This window comes from Heteronotia binoei, chromosome 3, assembly GCF_032191835.1.
Source record: "Heteronotia binoei isolate CCM8104 ecotype False Entrance Well chromosome 3, APGP_CSIRO_Hbin_v1, whole genome shotgun sequence".
Taxonomy (NCBI): domain Eukaryota; kingdom Metazoa; phylum Chordata; class Lepidosauria; order Squamata; family Gekkonidae; genus Heteronotia; species Heteronotia binoei.
In genome coordinates, this window is record NC_083225.1 from 34,434,671 (window position 1) to 34,460,757 (window position 26,087).

The window sequence follows — 26,087 nt, forward strand, 5'->3', positions numbered from 1 at the left end:
CGTTTTGTTTTGTTTTTGCATTGTTTTCAGAAGTCATGTGTATGGTAAAATAGAGTTAACTAGAACCTGATTATGGGATGGAGAAAAACTCCACTGCCTAGAATGCTCTGTGAATGTGCCTGTCTGGCATGGGACGTTGGGGAGGGGTTGGCAATTTGACTGGTGTACTGTCCACCTAACGCACCAGCCAGCGCCTTACCATCCCTGATCAAGGCCATAACAGGCTGAGCATTGGAGTACCCAAGGCTTGTGATCCTGGGTGACTTCAATGTCCATGCTGATGATGCAGCCTCTAGTCAGGCAATGGACCTAGTGTCATCCATGGCGACACTGGGACTCTCCCAATTTGTTACATCGCCCACTCACCAGGCAGGGCACATGTTAGACTTGATCTTTGCAGCCGGGGTTATGGTGGATGATATAACTGCGGAGGCGGTGCCATGGTTGGACCACTTTGTCCATAAGGCTCGTGTGGATGCTCCACTCCAAACCCGTTAGGGCAGCGAGCTTATTTTAGTTCACCCACGAAGTCTGATGGACCCCATGCGGTTCCAAACGGCTGTACGGGATCCCTTGCCCCCTGGTGATTCTCTTGATGATCTGGTTGATTCCTGGCATGGCCGGCTCTCCAGAGTCATTGATAAGATTGCACCTCAACGCCCTCTGCGCCCCCACGTTAAACTGGCTCCAAGGTATACCCAAGAGCTGCAACAGCTAAAATGAGGACTTAGATGGTTAGAGAGGCAATGGCGGCGTACTCGGGACAAAGCGACTAGAACATCTTATAGAGAGTTTATGAGGTCCTATGAGATGGCAGTCAAAGCCACAAAGAAGACTTACTTTGCGGCTAAGATTGTGTCTTCAAATTCAAATATGGTTTAAATTGTTAGTTTTAACTGTTGGTTTTAAAAGTAATAGTATATTTAATTAAGAAATATAATTATGATGTAATTGGGGTATTTTATTGTTATGTCGTTGTAATATCTGTATTTTATGCTATGTAAGCTGCCCTGAGCATGCTTAGGTGGGAAGGGCAGGATATAAATTAAAAAAATATATTATTATTATTATTATTATTATTATTATTATTATTATTATTATTATTATTATTATTATTATTATTATTATTATTATTATTATTACCCCCATCCTCCAGGAGTGACTGGAGGGATGCTGACCTCTGTAAGCATGGCTATGGGAGTTGCAGTTGTAATATGTAAAAATTTCCACATGGATATATTGATTTCAGAGCAGACACTGAAAGGAGACAAGTTTTCCTCTTCATTAAACAGAAGCAACTCACATTTGTGCTGGGCAGCATCCATGGGCCTAGTGCTCATGATCCCTGTTTTCCACTCTGTTGTGGTAGCTCTCAGAGAACTTGAGGAATTATTCTGTGATCTTCGGGAGGGACTTTAATATAGTTATGGACCCTCTTAGACAAAAGTGGTAAGGGTTTCAGTACCTGAAGTTGATCTAGGGCTCTTTCTACGTTCAGGTTTGATGCACATTTTGTGAGCACTCAGGCTATTCTGCACTCACCTTTCTCCGGGGCAGGCTTCCATTTCTGGGTGGAACAAACTGGCAATTTAGCAGCAGTTGCTCTGCAGTGGCATTTTGCATGGGGCAAACCTGTGATTTGCCCCGTCGCAATGTAAACCTGAAAATACAGGTTTAAACTGTGGTGGGGCAAATTATGGGTTTGCCCCACGCAAAATGCTGGTACAGAGCAACTGGTGCTAAATCGCCAGTTTGCTCCACCCAGAAACGGAAGCCTGCCCTGGTGAAAAGTGAGTGTGAAATCAGCCTCAATCCATCTGCTACATATCTGCTTCACCTAAATTGTTTCCGCATTAAAAAAAAAAAAAATGTTTCACACCTTTCCAAATGAAGCAATGTTATCTGCAGATTTTTACTTCTGTGTTTGCATTGTTTAATGCACTTCTGGGCTATATTTTTGTCTGGAAATCTGGAAAAGTTCTACAATTAAGCCTTAGAACTGGAGAAAGCTCCAGGCCAAAACAAGTTTTGAGAACTGTGAGGCAACAGCACAGTGAAAGTGCTGTTGGTACACATTCACACAAAACAAATGCAGAAGTTAGAAGAAACTGAGAGGCAAGACAGAACAGAACGGAAGGTGATATGTAATGTAGAAGATAGTTTTGAAATGTGCACAAAGAAAGGATCAAATAACTCGTGTAGAAAGGGCCTAGGTCAGCCCTGCAAGGCCATATGCTTGATACAGGTTTGTACAGTACATGGCACTGAACTACATCCTTCAGACAGGGAACATACACATTCCTCAAACTCACCGAGTCAGCTCTGTTGGACTATTTTCTTGCTAGTGGCTGTCTGCTACGTAAAGTGGTTTCTTGCTCCATTGCTACCTGTGTTATCTCTGATTGCTCCCCTGATTCATTGAGATTCTGAAAATAAAACACATCCCAGCTCCTCGACGAGGCTTTTAAGAAGGAAATAGTTTCCTATTAAAAGCTTCTTAACTGATAATGTTACGCATGAGGTCACCTGGCCCATTTTGTGGGATGCTCTTAAAGCAAACCTAAAGGGCTTTATCATTGCTTACACATCTCTGGGGGCAGGGTGGGGAGCCAGTGTTTTGAAGAACTGAATCAACTAGAAGCTAAACCATAGGATACCACAATCAGTTTTAATTCTGCTTCTACTCCTGAGAACTACAGTAATGTGATGAAACTCAGATATGAAATTAACAAATTGCTTTCCTTGCAAGCTGGATTTATGTTGGCCTGTATTAAGCACAATTATTGGGAGTCAGGAGAAAAAAACTAGCAAATTATTGACTTTCAGAACAAAGTAAATACGTGCCTGTAGCTATATTGAAGTAATCATAGACAGAAAGGACAGGTTCATGTCACTTTGAAATCAATTAATGACCAGTTAAGAAAGTTTTGGTCAGTTCTTTATTCTATAGACAATGCACCTTCTGCTGAGGCTGTTTCAAAGTTTCTTTGCAGGATACACCTTCTAGCTTTGAACAAACAAATGTCAGGCATTTCTGTTAGCTCCTTTAATAGATTCTGACAGTTCAACAATCAAAATGTAAAAAATGGTAAGGTTCATGGCAGGATGAGTATCCCATAGAATGGCATAAGGCCTTCAAGAGTGAAAGGGCACCCCCTCTTGATTCGGATTGCGGGAGATGCACAAGATCCTGGTGTTCTGCCAAAAATTATGTTTGAAGCATGCATCAAAGTTCTGCTCCCTGGTTCATGCTGATGAAAAAAAAACAACCACACACACACCTTGTAATAGCACTTGCAATAGACCTTCAATGTGTGTTACTGATGTTGCTCCATCCAAATCAAGTAGGCTTCATCCCAAGGAGACAGAATGCTCATCATCTACAGGGGTGTTGAACTCATTTGTTATGAGGGGCAGATCTGACATAAATAAAATCTTGAGGGGCCGGGCCATGTTGGGTTGGGCCAAGCCATGTCAGGGCAGGCCATGCATGTACCTATTTAAAATTAAGTAGCAGGAATATAAATTTTATAAAGAACACAGACAAACACAAATATATTTTTAAAAAACTTAAAACATGCTTAAGACGTTAGCACTTATTGGTCTTAAGGATGCTTTCTTTGTTTTTCTCCCATAGGATCCAAGGAACTGGACAAAGGAAGTTCTGGCTCTTTCCTTCCTTCCCAAGGGGACTGGTGGGGAGCCTCAGCCAATAGAAAAAAATAGAGGTTTTACTCTGTAGCTCCTGAGCAATTGAGCAAGCCTTGAAAAGCAAGCTGTTATGCAGAAGGTATCAAGAGAAAGAGGGAGAAGGAAGCAGATGATACCCAGTTGCTTGGGGGCCTGATAGAAGCCCTCTGGGGGCCTGATTTGGCCTCCGAACTGCATGTTTGACACCCCTGATCTAAGATACCTGGCTGATATAGTTGTTGCTGCAGAACAGAAGTGTGATCTTCTGCTGGCCTTGTCAGTCAATGCACAGAAGGCCCCTGATTTGCTGAAATGGGAGGGGTTTTTTATTATTCTGTGATGCAATCCTTTGTCATCCCTTCAGAATGTATCAGCTGGGCAAAGATCCTGTGTCAAGAATCTTGTTCTGGAGCAGTTACTAATGATTTCTGTTCAGATAATTTTTCTGTTATCCATGGCACATGTCAGGCTTGTGCCTCACCTCTATTATTCATGTGTTGAAAAAAATGATTTAAAAATCCTTAATGGGGAAAAAAACTCCACAACATTGCTGTCTAAATGAACATAATAAAAATGGTTGGACTACTTCATAGAAAACAAAATCCCTGAATAATTTGATACGTAAAAAATCAGATTGTTATCCATTCTTCATCTTTTCTATGCTCACTCACTGTACCAACATCTTCTGAAGAGACTGGGACTTTTCAGTTAAGAAAAAAAGAGGATTGAACAGGGACATGACAGAAGCTTATAAAATTAAGCACAGGGCAGAGAGAATGGATACAGAGAATTTTTTTCTGCTTTCTTTCCAAAATACTAGAACATGGGGGCATCCAACTAAGTTGACCAGCAATATATACAGACTTGGACAAAGGAACTACCTTGTTACTCAACAAATGATCAAAATGTGGAATTCGCTATCAGAGATGTACAGATGGTCATAAACTCTGACAGCTTTAAGAGGGGATTGGATACATTCATGTAGGATAGATCTATCAGTGGCTAGTCATGGCAGCCAAAGGGAATCTCTACTTTCAAAGGCAGAAAAATTCTGAATACCAATGCTAGGAGGCAACATCAGGAGAATGCCTCAGCCTCTCTGCCCTATTACTGAGTAACTGGTTGGTTGCTGTGTTAACAAGGATACTGAACTGGATGGACCATTGGTCTGATTCAGCAGTGGTCTTTATGTTCTTACAAAGAAAAACTTAAATATCCTGTAGATAATTCAATTGAATATATATATATATATATATATATATATATATATATATATATATATATATATATAACATCTGTGTGGAGTAAGAAACAAATTAAAGAGCTTTTACTGAGATGAGAAACCATGACCTCTTCTTGAGCGGACAAGCAACAGCCGGCTCGACCTCCAATTTGATAGATTACCTTGTGCAAACAAGATTATAGCTTTTTAAATTGACTTTGAAAGCGTTAGCATACAAAGGATAACTTCTAAAATACTTTCCTTTCAGCATGCTAAGAACTTCTCAACTTAAAATGATGGCGAATTTTAGCAAAACAATCTTACAGGGGACAATTGAGACCCATTTGAATGTTCTATTTGAGATGCCATTTCAAGATCAAGATAAACTTCTAGAGGCAATGTGGTGGCCACTAAAATTAGCTTGGGCATCTGTAAATATTCCAACCATAAAAATATAAAGCCAAATTTGGAAGCTGGGTCAGTCAAAGAGCTTTTGGTTCATAAGACAGAAAATTAAGATCTCAACCATGGTCAACACAGAACGCAATCTATATGAATTCCTACTTTTGGCATAGCTCATAGAAACATGTGTGAACTACATGTTCCTATACTATTGGTGTTATTTGGGCATGCACAGGTGAAATTCTGTATCAATTTTGCCTCCAGGACACATCTGTCTAATATATATGACAAACCTGAACTATTGACCACATCTCACCTTGTAATAGGCCTGTCTCTGTTACTGACTAGACTTACTGTAGTTGTTACTCCTATAAAGGAGTTCAAAACCACTTATTAAAATGTTCACTTATGCAGTCAGGTATTCACAAAACTGAACATGTAACTCCTTGGGGATCTGCACCATAACTGGACTACCCTACCACCCATACTCAGAATGTGAAATTTCTCCTCCATTCATTTCTGTTCCTGAGGCTCCTTCAGATTGACACCTAGAAAGATTATTCCCAGGTCCTACAAAGAGAAACAGCTACACAGGTTGAGGGAAAGGTGGAATGAAGGGAAACAAGGGACTTAAATTGCTCCTCTTCCTCCCTCTTCCACAAGCGCAGCTCTGCTGGAGGCAGGCTATTCCGCAGCAAGGATCCCATAGCCCTGGTAACTATCTTCCAGGGCTCAGAAAGGGTTGAAGGCATGCTTCCAATGTCCAGATGGTTGAACATGTGTCATTGTTTCTCTTCTTTTTATAATGCAGAGACAAAACTTTTGACAAGCAATAAACATGATGCAAAATTTCCGTTTAGGGAAGAATTCCATTCAGGGTTGTCTTTCAGCCACAGTGTTTTGTGTTTAAAAGCTGTGGGGGGGGGAGTCTTTTGGTTTGTCAAGAACAATGAAGACTGAGGCATGTAAGTAAAGCCACACTCTGGCCATGGAACCTGTGGCTATTTTAAAACGGTGGCCTGAATTGAGCAATATGCAATTTCCATTTTGCTGCTTTTTCTCCCCCTTTTAAATCATGCCAACAGCCTTAAATAACATTTCCGAACTGATTTGCTTTAATGGTCAAGAACCCAAAGAGCACTAACAGAAAGTAAGAGAGGTAGGAGGTGAACCAGAAAGGAGAAAGAAAAAAAAAACAAATTAAAAAGAGATTTAATTGAGTGACATGGTACAGGATGAGTAAAGAGGAACAGAACTGGATGGAAGCAAAAAAGGAAAATAACTGTCATAACATTTCACTGCGGAGCAGAGTCTGCAGTGTCTTGGTTTAGCATTTTTCCTTCCTAAGTGACAGTGGGTTTTTATATTACTGCTCCAGAGATTTGACCTGATGAGCAATATAATCCCAATGACTTGTCCTTTGCTTTAATTAGGACCTCAAAACGATAAAATTTCACTTTTAAATATTACTTTTCAAAGCGTGAAATATATTAGGCAGTGCATTTGTCACATATTTCTCCAGAATATTAAATCCTTCTAGGCAGGTGCCAAAAAACCCTAAGAGGGTGCCTTATGCCAAGAGCTCAGTCTTTCTAATCTGTCTAGCAGCAGTTGCCCATGCAGAGGAGAGAGCGGTACCTGGCGATGCCTAGTGTCTGTGTGTACATTGCCGTCAAGTCTCAGCCAATTTATGGCAACTCCAGCAAGCAGCTTTCAAGGCAAGTGGGAAGTAGAGGTGGTTTGCCATTGTCTTCCTCTGCAAAATCTCTTCTGGTGGTCTCTCTTCCCTGCTTAGGTGCTGAGATCTGATGAGGTCAGACTGTACCATGCCTCATTCCCTCTCAACAACATCTGTTGACAAAGAGTTTTTAACTAGAGAAGCTAAGATTCAAGCTTAGATCTACTGTATGCAAACATGCGCTCCGCCATATAGTTGCAGGTAATTTCATGGGTAAAGCAGCCAGCTCCGAGCTGGGCAATTCCAGGAGATTTTTGGGATGGAGGATGGGGTTTGGGGATGAGTGGGAAGGGACTTCCATATGGTATAATGCCATAGAGTCCACCTTCCAAAGCAAGTCATTTTCTCCAGGTGAACTGATTTCTGTCACTTGGAGATCAGTTGTAATTGCAGATCTCTAGCAACAGTTCAACATATCTCTTTTGCAGAAAATCTGTCTCGCAGAAAGTCCAAAAAAATTCCAAAACACAATGAGTCCAAGTGGTCTGTGCTGTCTCATTTTGCAGCATAGACCGGTTAGACTTGTTGTGTTTTGCTGTTTATTGGACATTCTGCAAGACCGATATATTGAACTGTGCTTGAAACAGACTTGTTCCATTTCTGTATTTGGAATTTGTCATGCTTTAAAAGAACCCTGGGCTACAGACTAAACCTTAGAGACTGAGCCTGCCACCAGGAAACAGGCTGTCTCCAGCACAGGATGGAAACTCAACCTGGACAGAGACAGCAGAGCTCCAATACTTTACTGATGTTCCTTGCACCTCCAAACAGGCATCAATGATTAGTGACCTTAGGGACTACCCAACTAATGGACTTACCTAATTCCTGGTCTCTATAGCCCAACCATTTCTTACCTAGCTGTTGTGAATCCCCTGTACCTATCCATAGTATAAGTACCTGGGACATGTGATATGGAAGGCCAGTGCTGCCAGCTAGTGGTCAACAGGTGGCATTGCCTGGTGACTGGAAGATGTGAGCATCATCTGACATCCTTTTCCACTGACTTGCCCTACTAAATCACCTTTCTGTCACATGCCTATTTTGATCCCTGGGACCCCCTGAAGTTATCACAGAGGTTGCACACACTGGAATGCCCCTTGGAGTTCACCTTCAGCCTGGGTTGTACAGGTATGCTTCTCCCTTGCTGCATTGTTATGTGTGTTTGTGACTGATTTTGTACTAGTGTTGCTCTGCCCCTAGGCTTTTGTTTTTCCCCAGCACAAGCGATCAATTTCCCATCAGCTGTTCTGTGGGCACATTTAGACATGGAGCTCCCTCCAGTTTTGACATGGGGCTCCCTCCTGCACAGTTCTGTGATGCTATGGAGAGCTAGTTTGGTGTAGTGGTTAAGTGTGCGGACTCTTATCTGGGAGAACCAGGTTTGATTCCCCACTCCTCCACTTGCACCTGCTAGCATGGCCTTGGGTCAGCCATAGCGCTGGCAGAGGTTGTCCTTGAATGGGCAGCTGCTGTGAGAGCCATCTCCAGCCCCACCCACCTCACAGGGTGTCTGTTGTGGGGGAGGAAGGTAAAGGAGATTGTGAGCCGCTCTGGGACTCTTCGGAGTGGAGGGTGGGATATAAATCCAATTTCTTCTTCTTCTTCTTCTTCTTCTTCTTCTTCTTCTTCTTCTTCTTCTTCTTCTTCTTCTTCTTCTTCTTCTATCTTTTAAGGATTATGATGCTGCACGAAGAACTGGAAGGAGCCCACGTCAAAATGTTCCAGCGGACCAACTGGTGGGAAATCAATCGCTTGCACTGGAGGAAAACAGAATGTTACCGAGGAATCAGTCTCTGCATTTATATTTTTCTTGATTAGTTTATGTCATATATTTCCAATGCTGTTGAAATGTTTAATGTTTTGAAGATCACTGTCTAGGGGGCCCTATTTGGGTGGAAAGGTGGGATAGATATGTTTTAAATAAATAAATGATGATACCAGGAAAAGAAAAAAAAAAAAACAAGTCCAAGGAGACCTATAAAGAGAAAGTTTCCAGACCAGTCCATATAACTGAGGCAAACTAGAAAATGCAAATATATACCAACCACTCCCTAGACATTTGTTAACAGTGTTGTTATTTTTCAACCTTTTAAAAGCAAAGCAAAAAAAAAAATACATTGCTGCAAATAATAATATAGGGGCAGACCATTTGGGCAAAATTGATGGGTTACAGATAATCTGTACTGATTGAAAGGACACTTATTTTACTATAATTTAATTGAATTCCTCATGCACAAAAAAACCCATACAAAACCCATACTTACATTCTTTTCCTGCGAACAGTAAATAGTACACTAATGGAACATTAAAGTGTTATGATTATAGAGCTGGGCAAATGCATTCTGATGAAAAAATACTCTGTTTCCAAGTTTATCTACGAAGCAAAAGTTCTACTCTGATTACTCCTTGTGGGAGTGCTCATTTGCTGGCGCTGGAAAAGAAAGCAGGATATGATCACATGGGACATGAGCAGGAGCATCTAATTTGTTGAGAAGCATAAGAGAGTCAGGGACAAATAAGCAGGCAATTGGAATCTCTCAGGAGGAAGCAGTCAGATCCTGCTGACACAAATGCTACTTGAACATTTGCAATTCTAGCCTTAGCAGAAGTTGAAACAATACACGCACACAAACACATACAAAAATGAAAGCAGGATATTCTCTCAGAACAAACTCACACACTTATTCTCGAGTTGGGAGACAGGTTTCCTCGACAGGTACAAATGGTTGCTCGAGGAGACACCAATTTTCCCTGGTCACTTCTGCTTCTGTGCACACCTTGGTTTGGATTCAACTAAAAGTTTTGCCTATCCTTTTGATGCTCCTCTCCCATGACAGACCTCTGACCACTCCATCTACTCCTAGTGGTCCCCCTTTTCCAAGGAAGACTATTTCAGAGGGCACTTTGGGCTACAGAGAAAGAGGAAGAAGCAAATAATTCGAGGTGTATGGATGGAAATCCTGTCCATGGGAATCTTAGGTGGGATCTAAGCTCCCTTCTTTAATCTAGAGACATATGTATAACCCACCCACCCCCCTTTTTGAAGTTACCTTCATTTTCATAGACCTAAGACTTGTCTCTGCCATGATTTCATTCAGAGAAGCCTGACAAACAAACCACAGTGCCTCCTCTCTCAAATCAGCAATGTGAGGATATTAATACTGATACACAATACAGAACTGGAATGTGAAATGGTTTGAATGTTGTAGCACCATATAAATGTTGCTCCTTCTTCTCGTGGCTGTGTGTTAAACAGTTATGGAATCCATCACAGTACTCAGTCAAAAGAGTTTCCCTTTTCATGTACAAGGGGCAATACTCAACTGATTCCAAAAAAGAGAGAACCAGGCCCATAGCTACAGGGGGGCCTCTGGGGGCCTCACCCCTGACTTCCAGCTGAGGCCCTCACAACTTACAGGGGCCCTGACCCATCTGAGTAGGACAGGAGGGTGAGAGGCAGCTGCAGTGGGTCTTCCTGCTTCTCGCAGCCATCTTTAAAGCTGGCTACAAAAGCACAGAGACCAGCCTTTCAGCCCTTTAATAGCCCAGGCAATTGATAAGAGGGGAGAAAAAGTAAGTCTTTGGAGGGGAAAGAAAGGGCAATGAGGCCAGGGGGTGGTGTGGAGGAGCTGGGGGAACTTTTAAAATGTTGTCACCCAACCCCAACCCCAGTTTCCTCATTTTCCCCTGACTGGAAAAAAATCCTGGCTACAGGCCTGGAGAAAAACCATCTCAATGCATAACAACAGCCAAAGGTTTTTTCTTTTTTTTTTAATTTCAAAAACTTTATTGAAGAAAATTTATGAAGTAACAGGAAGAGAAAAAAAAGAAAAAGAATAAAAGTTAAGAAGATAATTTGTCATGTAAATGTTTAGGTTACAAAGATATATTCAATTGAAGTTCAAGTAGCTAAAGATACAAATAACAAAACTAATTAACCATAAAAATAAAAAATAATGTATACGTTATAGATTGTAAATTGTGAGTTGTACGTTTTACCAGTGCTAGCCAAAAGTTACAATAGAAGTAATGTAAAGTATTAACTACATCCTGCTTGCATTCTGTACTTTAAAAGGGCTGCTATTTAGCTAGCAAAAATGAAAAACAAGAAGGTCGCCTTAAATCACGAGTCATCTTATCAAGGACAAAGTATTCCCACATTTTTGAAGACCAACAATATAATGTTGGTGGGTTTGTAGATCTCCATGTTTTGGCAATTGTGTATTTTGCTGCCATGAGGAATAAATCAATGAGTTCCTGTGTATGAGGAGGTAGGGGGAAGGCTTCCCAAAGAGAAAGCAGAAAAATTTTTGGAGTAAAAGGGATAGAAAAAGAAGTAAGCAATTGGATCTTATCATGAATTTGTCTCCAGAAAGCTTTAATTTGTGAGCACAACCACCAGTTATGAAAATAAGAGCCATTGGCCCCACACTCTTTCCAGCAGAGTGAGTAGGTTGAAGGTTGAGTTGGGGTGAGGTACCATCGGGCTACCATTTTATATGCCTGAAGCTGAATGTTAAGAGAATTTGATGTTAGTGTACAAGATGACCAAATCTGTAGCCACTGGGATTCAGATAAATCATACTGTAAATCTGAGTGCCAAGCTTTTTGATAATGTATCACATCTGTGTTTTTATTAGAGAATAGTAGTTTATAAATTTTGGAGATTAAACCTTTTATTGGTGTTGCATCTGTAAATAGATATTTTTTCAAAAACAGAAAGCGACAGAGGGTGTGTTGACAAACATTTGTGTGTTGACAAAAATTATTTATTTGCAGATATTCAAACCATGGTATGACTATATTATGTTTACTTTCTAGGTCTGATTTACTTTGCAGAAGGCCATTATTGAGAACTCATGAAAACTTGTGATGCCGGCTTGCCTCCAGGTCGAAAAAGAAGATGGAAGCACTGCAGGTAAAAACCAATTTTGTCCAGTGAACTTAGTTAGAGGGATGTTGGAGGCACTAATAAGGGTTGATGTTTCCTCCAAGCTCGATGTGTTGCAGCTAAGAAAAGGTTAGCAGAGGTGTTTGGGGGAGATTTTTTATTTTTTGTCCAGATCTCTTCTTGGAAGGTCCTGGGGTATAAAAAGAAGTCTTCAATTTTTTTCCAGTCAGCTCTGTAGGAAGGTCTATATTGTTTAAATTAGTAAGGATTATTGCATCGTGATATAAGGTGATGTCAGGAGCTGAGAGCCCTCATTCATTGTAGGGTTTACACAGAGTATAAAAAATAATCTGCGGGCGTTTGAAGGCCCAAATAAATTTATTTATTTCAGATTGCCATTTTCTAAGGAGAGAAGGTGGGAGAGAGATAGGAAGCTCTCTGAAATAAAAATCATTTTTGGTAGGATTTGAGATTTAATCACCTGTATTCTTTCAAGAAGGGTAAGATGCTTGTGATTCCACAAGAACAGATCTTTTAGAGATTTAGAGATCGTCATGTGGTTGACAGAGAGCAGTTTAGATAGACATGTGGGGATTTGGACTCCTAGGTATCTCCAAGATAATTTCATCCATTGGTAGGTTTACTGAAGTTGAATGGATTGCCGTGTGTCAGAGGGAAGAAGCAACAAATAAAAAATGGATTTTTGAAAATTAACTTTAAGGCCTGCAATGGCTCCAAAGACAGAGAGATGTGAGTGAATAGCTGGGAGAGATGTGGAATGGTTAGATATGTACAGAACCATGTCATATGCGAATAAGCTTATCTTAAACTGCTGTGAATTAATAGAAATACCAGAAATATTTGGGTCATCTTGGCCAAGGGTTCTACTGCAAGGGCGAACAATAAAAACGAAAGTGGGCATCCTTGGCATGTGCTTCTGGCCAGTGAAAAAAGTTCTGAATTATCATTATTGATTCGTAGAAGAGCTAAAGGTTTGGAATACAGTTTGGTTATGATTTGTTGAAAAGTTGGATCAAAATTCATTTTATCAAGTAAAAGGCGTAGGTATTTTGGCTCCACAATGTTGAAGGCCTTCTCCACATCAAGTGAGAGAAGGCACGTATCTGAAATAGAGTTAAATTTACAGAACTGGATGATAGTAATTGTTTTTCTTATATTATCTGTTAGGTCTCTTTCCAGGATAAAACCAGTTTGATCGAATGAAATGTAGTCGCCGATGACATGATTCAAGCCTTGGGTAAGTATATCTGTAAAAAAATTGTAATCATGATTTCAAAGGGACACCGGGCAATAGGATGATGGTGATAAGGGATCACGATCTTCTTTATGTATGACCACTAATTTAACCAGGTTCCATGTAGGAGGAATTGAGCCAGAGGAACGGATAGAGTTAAAAAGGTCCAATAAGAAAGGAGATATCAAAGAGCTAAAAAAATTAAAGAAATCTGAGGTAAAACCATCAGTACCAGGTGATTTATTAGATTTCATCATGCTAATAGTAGAAATTTCTAATTTATTGAAAGGTTGGTCTAAGTAGTCTTTGTGAATGTCTGTAAGAATTTTAAGAGATTTATTAGAATAAAGAAATTGTTTAATTGATATAGGGGAAGGATTAGTGGATTGGTATAATTTCATGTAGTATTTAATTTTTTAAAAAATAAATTTAGTTGATATGTGAAGTTTTCCATTAAAATAAAGATTTTAACTCCTAGCTCAGCCAAACATCTTTTTACTTTCCAGGCTAATAATCGTAAGGCCCGTGCACCTTTATACCAAAAGGATTGTTTCAAATACATAAGATTTTGCTTTATTTTATTCACTTCTATAGCCTCTAATATTTCCTTCTCTTCCAAAAGCTTCCTATATACCTTTGAACTACATGTTCTCTTCTGTTGGGTTTCTAGTGATTTAATATTGTTTAGTAATGTTGTTTTAATTATTCTCTTTTTTTTCTTACAGGAAGCAGATAAAGAAATTATTTTACCAAGCAAATAAGCTTTGAAAGCACCCCAAATAATTGGAAGAGGGACATTGTCTGTTAAGTTGCGTTCAAAGAATTCCTGAATGCCTGCTCAATTTGCTGCGTGACTTTTGGGTTTTTTAGTAAAAAGTTATTAAACCTTCAAGTGTGGCTTCTATCTTTTTTTCCCCCTAAAAAGACAATTTGCAGATTACTGGGGCATGATCTGACCAACAAGATGATTCTATCAATGCAGAGACCAGAAAGTTTACAAGGGACCTTGAAATAAAAACATAAGTAAATTTGCGACCTGAAGAATATAGAAAGCGCCAAAAGTCCACTAAGCTCATATCATTTATAATTTTCTGAAGGGCCGAATCTGAGATCTGAGTTTGAGCCTGATTTAAAGGAAGGTGACGGGCTGTCTTAGAAGATCTGACCAGATGTTTGTTTAACAGGTAATTAAAATCCGCTCCCACTATTAGAGGGCCAGTTTGGAAGGATTCTAACTTGGTAATGACTTCCTTAATAAAAGTTAATTGGCCAGAATTTGGGGCATAAATGACTGCTAGGGTGACTGGAGTATCATTGAGAATGCCATTTACAAAGATATATCTACCACGGTCATCTTTCTTGATAGCTTGGCATGTAAATCTGTTGGATTTGGAGAGGAGAATGGCCACGCCTCTCACTTTAGAAGAGCGTGGAGCGTCAAAGGCTAAGGGAAAATATTGAGAGTTTAAAAGATAGTTTTTATTATTACAAAGATGCATCTCTTGAAGAAACGCGGAGTCTGTGTGTTGAGATTTCAGATAGCTGTGAATGCGTTTTGCTTTAATTACTTGGTTAACCCCATGACACTTTAAGGAGACAATTTTCAGCAGATCAGCCATGTTTCAGGTAAGAGTAAGGATTTGAAGAAGGATAAGAACAGTAATCGTGGAGAGAAATTCCGAAATAATTGAGACTACTGAGTGAGTAAATACAAAAAAAAACATAGCATGGATATGAAGTTTATCTTGGAGCCCAATCAGGAAAGGAAGAACTAACCCAAAAATAATGATATGAAACTTCCATAAATGCAACAAATCTGGGGACTTACAACAGATGTCCCTCCGACCTATATCATATAAACAAAGTAAAGGTATCTCATCTCTGGCGACCACCCTACAAATAGCCATTGTATTATTAGAAGGAAAATAATATTTGCTAAAAATAGATGAAGCATTCAACGAAAAGAGCTTGATTTCAACAAAAGGTCTGACACTCTTTGCACTGGTTTAGTAATGTTAAGATAAATGTGAACCGTTTGAACTTCAAAATACAATAACAATACAACCCCCCTCCCACCCAATCCCCAACTTTTCCCATGTCACCCTCCCTCCCCCCCTCACTCATAGAAAATAGTACTTCCAATTTCAGCACCTTTAGCATTTCAAATTGACAGTTGAGCAAAAAAAAGGAGAGAAGTGAAAAAATAATAAATCCTAAGGAAAAAAACAATACATTCCAGGACAGGGTAACACTGACCCCTCCCAACCGTCGTCCCATTCTAAGGGGGCAAAATAACTGAGTACTCATGAAACCATGCCCCACTTTCCCTGCTAGCAACAAAACAACATATAATAAACCTTATGCAAAAGCATAGTATTAGTCCAACACAGCCCGCTTGAAAAACATGATCTATTCAGGTAGTCATGGATGAATCCTGTCAAAGGTCTTCCATTGAGGAGGAATAAACCGGGACCTTATTTCCTTTGAGAGGAGAAGAGACATTCAGTTTCCTCTTCTGAGACTTCTTGTCAAGATCCATTGGAGCCTCTAGATCAAGCATTTTCAGCAGTATGTGACCAGCCTCTGGATCTTTGATAGTCCATGATTTGTTGCGGTGGCGTACAAGCATTTTCCCAGATGGAGACTATTTATACCTCACTTCAGCAGCCATAAGCTTTTGAGCAATTGGTTTGAGCAATCTTCTGTTATACAACGCTTCGGCTGGGATGTCTGGGGATATCTGGATTTGCTTTTCCTTGTAGGTAAGGTTGCCCTTTTTATGTGCAAAGTTCAAAATAGTATTTTTAACCCTGGTATCAGCCAGTTTGATTATTATGTCTCTAGGATTGCAGGCTCTGCCGACGAAAGGGGCACCTACTCTGTAGGCTTTTATAATGATTGGCGCTATGCCTTTTTCCAGCTGCAGAACTGACGCTAGCCAAGTGACCATGAATATAGAGAGTTGGGTGCTCCCTTCCTCCCACTCTTCGAACCCGCAACATTTAAGATTGCATTCACATAGTTTATGGTCCATAAATAAATTTTAAAAAATTCTCTTGCCTAAGATGCTAAAGTTTGCAGGCTTTTAATGTTATCTTGTATGGCTGTTTCAGCTGTGAGAGCCACCTCATGTATAGTAGCTTGCATAGAATCAATGCGTTTGGAAAGGGGGTGAAGGATCCCCAAAAATTCCTTTCTCAGGGCAGGAATTGTATCTTGAAATACCTGAGTTGTGAGGGTAGATACGTCAGACGAGGCTGAGTTGAGCGCGGGAGATTCACCAGCAGCCATTTTGGAGGCCAATAGTAATGTCTCTGTGGGATCTGTAGAAGGGCCGGTCATGGTAAGAAATTCCTGAATTTAGAGATTTCCAGCAGTATTAGATCTGGTTTTCTGCCCAGATCTTCCACCCATGCTCTGATTGAATAAGATTAAAAAAAAGCTGCGTTGGTGCGGGAAAATAGGGGCAACCTGGAACAGAGCTCAGCCACTATGCGTCCAACTCCATTGAAGCCAACACCCCGCCTCCCCAACAGCCAAAGCTTTTTATTTAGGCCACTGTTGTTTATTAAAGTATGGGAGCTATTTAGTCAGATCCATGGACATGATCCCCACAACAACTCTTGTACTCTGTGCCATCCCCTTGGATGGCTGGATTGTCTTCACTTGGCCATAGACCTTCCCAATCATTGTCTCTCTGAAATGAGGAAACCAGAGGAAACCAGAAGAAAGTCTTCTCTGTTAACACCAGGAAGAAACTGTAAAGCAGTTCTGTTCTGGGGATAAGTTTTGGGGATAAGTTTGAAAGCACCATATTTCATTAGCTGTTGGGATTCTCAAGGGTTTTATGACATCAGATATGGTTTGACAAGCTGAATTGTTGTTTGATATTTTATTGTGTGCTCTGGATGACAATTTATATGCAAGAGAACAGTATTTTAAATATATACATGAATCTCTGATATCAATTGTAAGAAACAAGTATCTTTTCTATGATCATATACACACAAATAAGACCCATACATATGTTAGCGGAACTGACATATAAGAATCTTTACGTGCTCCACTACACGTAATAATAAATTGTACCATTTATATTGTGATTTTTTTTGTTTCTTTCCAAAGTCAAGGATAAAGATGATCATTCAGAAGCCTCCAGCCTGTGAATCCAGATGAAGGTAATGAACCTTCAGAGAATAAGAAGGCTTTCAGGGTTCACTGTTCATAGCAGCCTGTAACTGCCATCCCCCAAGTTCTTTAACAAAATGGCCTCTGGTTCTTCCTATGAGGCTTGCACTGTATGAAAGCAATAGGAAAACTGGAATGAATGGCCTAGTAGCCCTTGTTTCTTGCTCATGACATTTACGAAGACCGAGCAAGCGGAAGTGTAATTTCCCTTGCTGCTGCTTCTTCTCACTAAGGAAAATAGTTAACTCCATGTCTATTGATGTGAAGTGAGCCTATTGAAGGTTTATTGCTATCATTGCCCTGGGAAATAGTTCCAGCCCTCAGACAAGTAGAAATTTAAATATATGTATTGATAGGTAAGATAAATATATACCTGAGGCTGTGTTGTGAATTAGAAAAAAAAAATGTGAACTACTCATGTTCCATTGCATTAATCAAAAAGGGTGGAAGGGATCCATTCAGGGCTTGACGGCCACATTCATATCTCAAGGAAAGCCATATTAACACCTCTATTACAGCTGTGTGGTACATTTTGGAAAGCTGGGGACCATGGGAAATGGTCTTAGTCACAGAATAACCTTCTTAACTTAACATCATTGGCACATTTAATCAAATGTTCTCACCTTCATCTGCAAGGTCACTAACAAGAAAAAACTTAGGACTGGTGTTTGGGGAACCACATTGGTTACTGCCCACCAATCTGGAATATCATGAACTTTCTCCTAATTTAAATAGTAATTTCCTACAGGGTACTCCATCACTATTAGTCTTTGCACAGTAACTCCTTTCCTTCATTCCCTTTAGCCACCCACAGCCCTATGAATATTTCCTAATGTTCAGGAGATAGAGTTTAAGCACATGATATATGTTCCATCTCTCGTTCCAGAAAGGCAAACTTCATACATTACCATAATTACTACTGATAAGGGTTCCCTATACTTAAAATATTTGAGTTTCGTTTTTCATAGCAGTACCTTAAGCAGTGTTACAAGAATTTTCTTCTTTGATGAAATATTCTCTTGGCGCAATTTATGCACCAACTTGAGAGAGCTTATTATATCGGGCTTTAAAGTGCTATTAAAAAGTAATGGATAGGAACTGTGTGGAATTTTAATCAGTGACAGGTCATGAAGGGTGGGGGGGAGAAGGAAGAAATGCATCTGAGATGAGATGGGGGCCTTCACAACGGACCCCGAGGATTTGTGTTCCCATTACCCATTTTATAGATCTCCCACAAAAAAAAAGGAATGAGTGTATAACCATTTTGGAAATGGCTGGAAATATGTTCCAGAGAATTCATTTGCAACCAAGGAACTCACTGTATAAAGCCCTTGCCGCCTAAGATGGTGAACCTTTGGCTAAGTCAAAGCGCTACTATTTGAATGACACTTCTTTTGCATGTTATAGTCAAACTCACTGAATAAATACTCAGAATTGATAGAAAATTAAATGCCATTAGTTTTGCAACATGCCCGCTTTCCATGCCACACCAGACAACATCTGTATGGGTATGAGCCTGTGGATAGGACAATAAAAAGGTAATGGTAGATCCCTGTGCAAGCACCGGGTCATTATTAACTCATGGGATGATGTCACATCATGGAATTATCTTGGCAGACTTTTATGGGGTGGTTTGCCATTGCTTTCACTAGTCATCTATGCTGCACATCCACCAAGCTGGGTACTCATTTTACCGACATTGGAAGGATGGAAGTCTGAGTTAACCATGAGCCAGCTACCTGAACTCAGCTTCCACCAGGATCAAACTCAGGTCGGAAGCAGAGCTTGGACCACAGTACTATAACTTACCATTTTGCACCATGGGGCTCATGGATAGGACAATATATCACCATAAATCTGAGGGATGGTGAACAGTTCACATTATACCTTTTGATCACATGTCCCTCTCTCCTCTTTCTCATTCCTTGTTTCCCCTCTTCTCTTTCAGTCCTTCTTGTCTGCCCCTCATTTGTGTGGACAACCAGCCATCCTGAGAAACAAACCTCCTTTTCTACTCCTACTTCCTTAAAGGGGTGGGGATGATAACAAACAAAGAAACAAACAGACCAAAGCATGATGGAATGGATGAGAAAACATGGAAGGGTAGAGTTGCCAAGTCCCCCCTGACCAGCAGCAGGGGATGGGGGAGGGGTACCTGCTCCAGGTTGGGATGGGACCTGGGGAGGATAGGAACTTCAATGTGGCACAATGTCATATCTACCCTACAAAGCATCCATTTTCTCCAGGAGAACTGATCTCTATAGCCTATAAATGAACTGTAATTCTGAGTTATCGTCAGGTCCCCCCTCTCCCTGGAGGCTAGCACCCCTATTTTCCTAGTTTATCTGCAAAGCAATAATTATAAGCAGATTCTTTTTTAAAAAATGTTGTTCATCTAAAGGATGTAGCCCTGCTGCGTCTCTGGATTTTCAAATATTTTTGTTAAAATTATTTCCGTTTTTGTTGTGGTCGAAGCCCATTTGCATTGTTTCCTGTTAATTTGCATTTGCAACAGATGTTCCAAAAATGTGTTTTTTTTTTTCAATTTTATTGTGCAGTAACATCATGGCAGAAATCATGCATGTTTGAATTTTTCAAGTCCCAATTTTATCAAGAAAAATAATTTTGACCTCAGCAACTAGCAATCATTCAATGAAAGTTTCGGTATACTGGAAATACAACACATGTCCAGGGAAATGTGTCTCCCACGACTCCTGAGTACTTTATTATAGTGACTCAGTTCAGACCTAAAGCAAAATTATAGTTTAGCTAAAGTTACTATGGTTGGTTTGACTGCCTGAACATGAGCCACTCCACTGTGGTAATTATTTTTGGCATCAAATAACAACTGATTTATGGTGACCCCATGGAGTTTTCAATGTTTTTCATTGGCTCTCTCTGCATAGCAACCCTGGACTTCCTTGGTGATCTCCCATCCAAATACTAACTAGGACTGAACCTGTTTAACCTTCTGAGACCTGACAAGATCTCAGAAGCTAGCCTGGGCTACCCAAGTCAGTTAGGGTCTATCAAACCAAAATGACACCATTTCCCCCCCCCCCCCTTTAGAATAAAAATTGGTTTATTAAATACAGTCAGGGGTCATTTTGTAGAAAAAAAATAGGTGATGGAGCTCACCCAGGGAGTACTATGCATCTGCATCTGCTATTCAATGGACAAGGTAGGTAGGTAGGTGGGAAGGAGGAGGTGAGGCCATCAGAAAGGTTCAGGAGCTGTGCTCCTGTGAGCTCCTGCTGAATTCAAGGCCTGAATACAGTTAGACCGATTCCTCACTAGCCTTTGTCCCAGTCTCATGTTCCTTTTCCCCCATGGCTCTTCTGCCCAATTTTTCACATGCTGCCATGTGGCTGCGACTTACCCCGTCTCTTTCCCAAGCTCCCTCTGCTGTTTCAGGATCCTGGTTTTCAAAGAAGCCTGAAGCCATGGAGGGAACTTGGGAAAGAGGCCCCAAGGCAACAAGTGCAAAATCAGGCAGAAAAGCTGCAGGAAAAAAGAGCATGGGATTGGGACAAAGGCTAGTGAGGAATCAGTCTTAGGGGTTTTTTTCCCCCCTGGAGGAACACAATGGAACAAAGTTCCGGAACTTCTTTGGGGGGAGGGAATTCTCAAAAAATGTTTAAAAGTTCGTGAGGGGCACCTATGTGTTTCTCCTTCATTTTCCTCTTGAGAGGTCTGGTCCTGTTTTTCAAGAAAAAAAAGCCCTGGCCTTAATTATGGTTTAGTGAGCTATAGAAACATCATTGGCTAAATGCTAGTCTCAGTCTCCCCCAATTAGAAAGACGTGTGGCCAGACTGCAAGTGATGAAGGCAGTATTTGTGGAAGCAAACCCAGATTTGAAGGAGCATTTATCAGCCAAATCTTAATTCCGCAAAGTAATCATAGTTAAAATGAACCATGGTTTTGTTACGTTTGAGTCAAACCACTATGATTGGCTAGGGTAGAATGAAATAGGATACAAAGCCATGCTATTGACATTGTTTTATTACCCACTGCTAGCCTCAACTAAGGTTTTATGACATACAGATATGGATACTCGGGCTTAATCTTGGCTCATCCCCTACAGCTGCCTTTGATGCAACTGTAACTGCAAAGACAGCAGGGAGGAGAGGGAAAGGAATGAAGCCTACATTTATCAAGGCAAACCAGGATTCTAATGATCATTTGCAAGCCAAACCCTGTTTTCACAAATTAGCTATAGTTAAAACCAGGGGTCATTTCAAAGGAGGAGTTCCTTAGCATATTAGGCCATACACCCCTGATGTAGCCAATCCTCCAATAGCTTACAGGGCTCTTTTGGAGGATTGGCTACATCAGGGGGTGTGGCCTAATATGCAAGGATGCTCCTGCTATTAAATGACCCCTGATTAAATGACACCTGATTGGAGAGCCAGTTTGGTGTAGTGGTTAAGTGTGCGGACTCTTATCTGGGAGAACCGGGTTTGATTCCCCACTCCTCCACTTGCACCTGCTGGCACGGCCTTGGGTCAGCCATAGCTCTGGCAGAGGTTGTCCTTGAAAGGGCAGCTGCTGGGAGAGCCCTCTCCAGCCCCACCCACCTCCCAGGGTGTCTGTTGTGGGGGAGGAAGGTAAAGGAGATTGTGAGCCGCTCTGAGACTCTTCGGAGTGGAAGGCGGGGTATAAATCCAGTATCTTCATCTTCTTAAAACAAACCATGTTTTTTGCATTATGTTTGAACTGAGGACACTGAGTCAAAGAGGAAAACTTAAACTTCTTTCACAGATAAGTGTTAACAGGGAAGCAGCTCTGGGAGCAACACGTAAGGAATCAGAACTTGGGACTGCAATGATTTTAGTTACAGGAGTTGCACAGTGTTAAGTTATTGTTGATGCCATTGCCATTGCATTGTTTATAAATTGTGCAGCTGCAGCTGATGGTAAGAAGCATCTAAGAATTTGTCTTGCTGGACCAAAGCAAGAGCCCATCTAGTCATCCAATGCTGATTCTAACACTGCCTGGCAGGTACCTCTGGAAATGTCAGGCACAGAGGCAGATTTCAGGTCAGGAAACAGTCCAAAGTCAAGCCAAAGGTGAGATAACCAGAGGGTTGGACATGGATGACAAGTCCATCGGGCATAGCAGAAACATGGTCAGGGTCAGGCAAGAAGTCAGAAATCCAGAAGGCAGTCCAGGGTGGAGACAAGGCACAAGGACAAACCAGACAGAAGCCAAGACCCAGGATCATCCAAAAAGGCACACTATTCATGCTGTTGATAAATTAATATGACTGAAGGGCTCGGATTTGGGGCAGCTCCATACCTTGAGGATAGACCTTACTGAACTTTTCAGTCAGCTGTTTCCAAAAAGACTTCATTGAACACTTTCTAAGCAGGGTGTACTTTCTCTGGTAGCTATCTTGACGGGGATGCCATGGAAAGGAGGAAATTGGGCCAGCCTCTCTCCCTGAAAGCCAGTAGCTCAGATGGCATATAGGACAAAGCTGCTGATTCCAGTATTTGGGCTTCGATCTCCACAGAGCCTGACAGAAAGCTCACCAGGAAAGCACAACAGTATATCTGTTTGAGACACCTTTGTTTCAGAATCTACTATTCTTAAGTACGTATACACAGAGAAGGTTTCATTTAGCCGAGACAGTTGTGGAGTTTATTGAAACTTGCCCTCCATAACACTATCTAATAAGAAACTGAACTGGTGTAAAGGCAATTCCATGGTGTTGGATTTGTCCAAAGGGAAAGTACAATAAAGAGCAATTACCATGCAATGCCTCACTATCCATTCATGGAGGCCCTTGACACGTTATGGGGTGGTTGACACCATCACCTTTGCAGACTGTTGTACAGCCTGGGGCCTGTTGCACTTTTTGGTCTACATCCACTTGAGTCAGTGTAACTATGTAAGACAATTTCCCAAAATATAATGAAGTCTTAAAGTCAGGGCAAAACTAACTCTATGAAACAACAAAATATATATATATTTTTTACTAGCCAGTTACTGGCAGCAGGACACCTTAAATGTTCTGTGCCCATGCTCAGAGCAGTTTCTAAAAAAGGACACTGATTGGGCAGAGAACACTGTTCTCTTCCAGTTCTGTTGGTAGACTGCAAGTAAACAATGGTATAGCCCAGCCAGCAGCAACAACAGCATTGCAAAGGTGCACACATGCCTTTGATTAGCTGCTGGGGAGCCCTCTCACCTCTCCCTCCTTCCTTGATCCAAGAGAGGCTTTGGGGAAGGCGGGAAAAGTCAGGAAATAGTGAGAAAGAAGGTGAGTAGCCTCTCTTTAATCATTTAACCTCCTTTCTCACCGGTGTCCAGAAGTTCCGAATACCACCAAATACTGATTCAGTGGTCGGAGGAGCTGTATTCAGCTCCCGGATAGCTGTAAAAAAGCTGATATACTCAGCACCAAATATATCTGAATCAGCTGAACTGAATGAAGACTCCTAGTGTGCACCTTAACCATGTCCCACAAGCACAAAATCAAGTCAAGTCAAACTTATTGTTACAGTCGACAACCAGCTCACTCAATCATTTTGTGTAAAGCATTTCAATACAATACATAGAATAAGCCCAACAATAACATTCAGTGACTGGGTAACTGTGACTAACAAGCACCAAGTAACTAGGTTCATGCGATGTATCAATGAATGATATAGAACACAGGTACAAAGCTGACCACAGGATGCTAGAACTGAAATACCTAATATTGTGGAATGTATGAAAAGTCCTGTTTTTTTTTTTAATGGGCCATTTTTAAAACAAAACACTGACGTTTGTATAAATAGCCAAACAAGAGACCCATTCCACGATCCCTGAAAAGAGAATGGACAAAAAATGTGGACTGTTACATGATACGAAAAGTCAGGTGCCTGCTGCTCAGTTCTCAGGACTCTGTGTACAGTTCCTTCCCATCTTTAAAACACTGCAGGTGCTCCAATGTGGGAAGCAAAAAGACTACCTCTGTGGGGAGGGTGACTTCTGACTGACTTCTGGTTGTACAGATACTTAAGCAAAGTTATAAGATAAATGAAATTAGCAACCTGTTGTTTAACCACTCAACTTTATCACTCCTAGCTAAGCACCAAAGTGCTCAAAGAGCTGCAGACCAAGATGGGGAAACTCTGCTTCCAAAAATGAGAGAAAGGACACCATTTGTTTGAAGAGATGTCACAATGCTAGTGTGCATGTGTGTGAGAGAGAGGGGGAGAGAGAAAGAAAGAGAGAGATGAGTGTACCCAGCTGCAGAGTGACAATAAGAGCTGATTACAAAATTATTTCTTAAAGTTCCAATTGTTATCAGAATAGTCCTCAACATACAGCAGGAAACAATGTGGGTTATTTGCAGCACAGAATAAGAATGAAGAATAAAAACACCTAGTGCTTGTGATGCTGCATACTCCTCAAACTGATACTCATGATTAAGGGTTGAAGAACAGTCAAGAACAGTCAAAATGCCTTCTCACTTCAGTGTGTAGACTGAAAGGCTCTGCAGAGGAAGGAAATGGCACACTAACTCAGTTTCTCATTTTCCTTGAAAGCCCTTTGCTGAGATCTGCCAGATGTCTGTTGCAACTTGATGGCACATATGAACCCACATACAGGTTGGTGCTAACACGTAACTATTTATACCAGTGAAGCAGCTACACTTTTTCACATTATTATTCTGTACTGCTCCTTGAAATTGTCTTCCCTAAATGCAGTGCCCAACAAAAGTATTTTGCCCAGGTCTTATCTAATAATAATAGTAATAATAATAATAATAATAATAAGAAGAAGAAGAAGAAGAAAAAGAAGAAGAAGAAGAAGAAGAAGAAGAAGAAGAAGAAGAAGAAGAAGATATTGGATTTATATCCCACCCTATACCCTGAATCTCAGAGTCTCAGAGCAGTCACAATCTTCTTTTACCTCCCCCCCACCCACAACAGACAGCCTGTGAGGTAGGTGGGTCTGAGAGAGCTCTTACAGCAGCTGCCCTTTCAAGGACAACTCCTGCGAGAACTATTGCTGACCCAAGGCGATTCCAGCAGCTGCAAGTGGAGGAGTAGGGAATCAAACCCGGTTCTCCCAGATAAGAGTCTGCACACTTAGCCACTACATCAAACTGGCTCTCTAACAGTAATGTTGCTACTTGATATCTATTTAACCAGAGGACGTACTACTTGCCTTGTAAGTTGCTCTGCAGTGGAGCAATGAGCCCACTATAGTTTTCCATTTATGGAGTGGTGATATCACTTTATTCTCAGAAACCAGTTTTTCTCATGCAGTTTGAGAAAGTTTTCTAGTCTATGTCCAGAATTCGGTTAAAACCAGGGTTTTTTTAGAAAAAGCCCAGCAGAAACTCATTTCCATATTAGGCCACACGCCCTGATGTCACCATTGTCTCACATAGGGCTTTCTTTGTAGAAAAGGCCCAGCAGGAACTCATCTGCATATTAGGCCACACCAAGTCAGTCAGAACTGTGTTCCTGTGGGTTCCTGCTCAAAAAAAAAGTCCCAGTTAAAACTGTCCACATTTCCATCTCAAAACTTACAAAGATTAGAGCCTAAATAGGCAGCTCACTGGGGGACATGCAGAATTCTCAGCCTTTTTTTTTTAAAGGCAAATAGCAGTTTTGCAGGGCCTTGACTTAGGGTGTTTTTACATTCAGTTTGATCCAGAGTTTTAGAGTCTTCAAATCGCCTGCCAACGTTCTGCTTTAA

General features: G+C 40.9%; 1 long non-coding RNA gene across 1 annotated transcript in view; it reads left to right on the forward strand.

Moving 5' to 3' along the window:
- The window catches only part of LOC132568892 (uncharacterized), a 34,018-nt gene extending 19,928 nt beyond the window's left edge, over positions 1-14,090 (forward strand). Inside the window, exons 2-4 of the long non-coding RNA XR_009555221.1 lie at positions 11,874-11,970; positions 13,132-13,201; positions 13,924-14,090. This is a non-coding gene — a long non-coding RNA (uncharacterized LOC132568892). The remainder of the gene's footprint in view (positions 1-11,873; positions 11,971-13,131; positions 13,202-13,923) is intronic.
- The last annotated feature ends 11,997 nt before the right edge of the window (positions 14,091-26,087 follow it).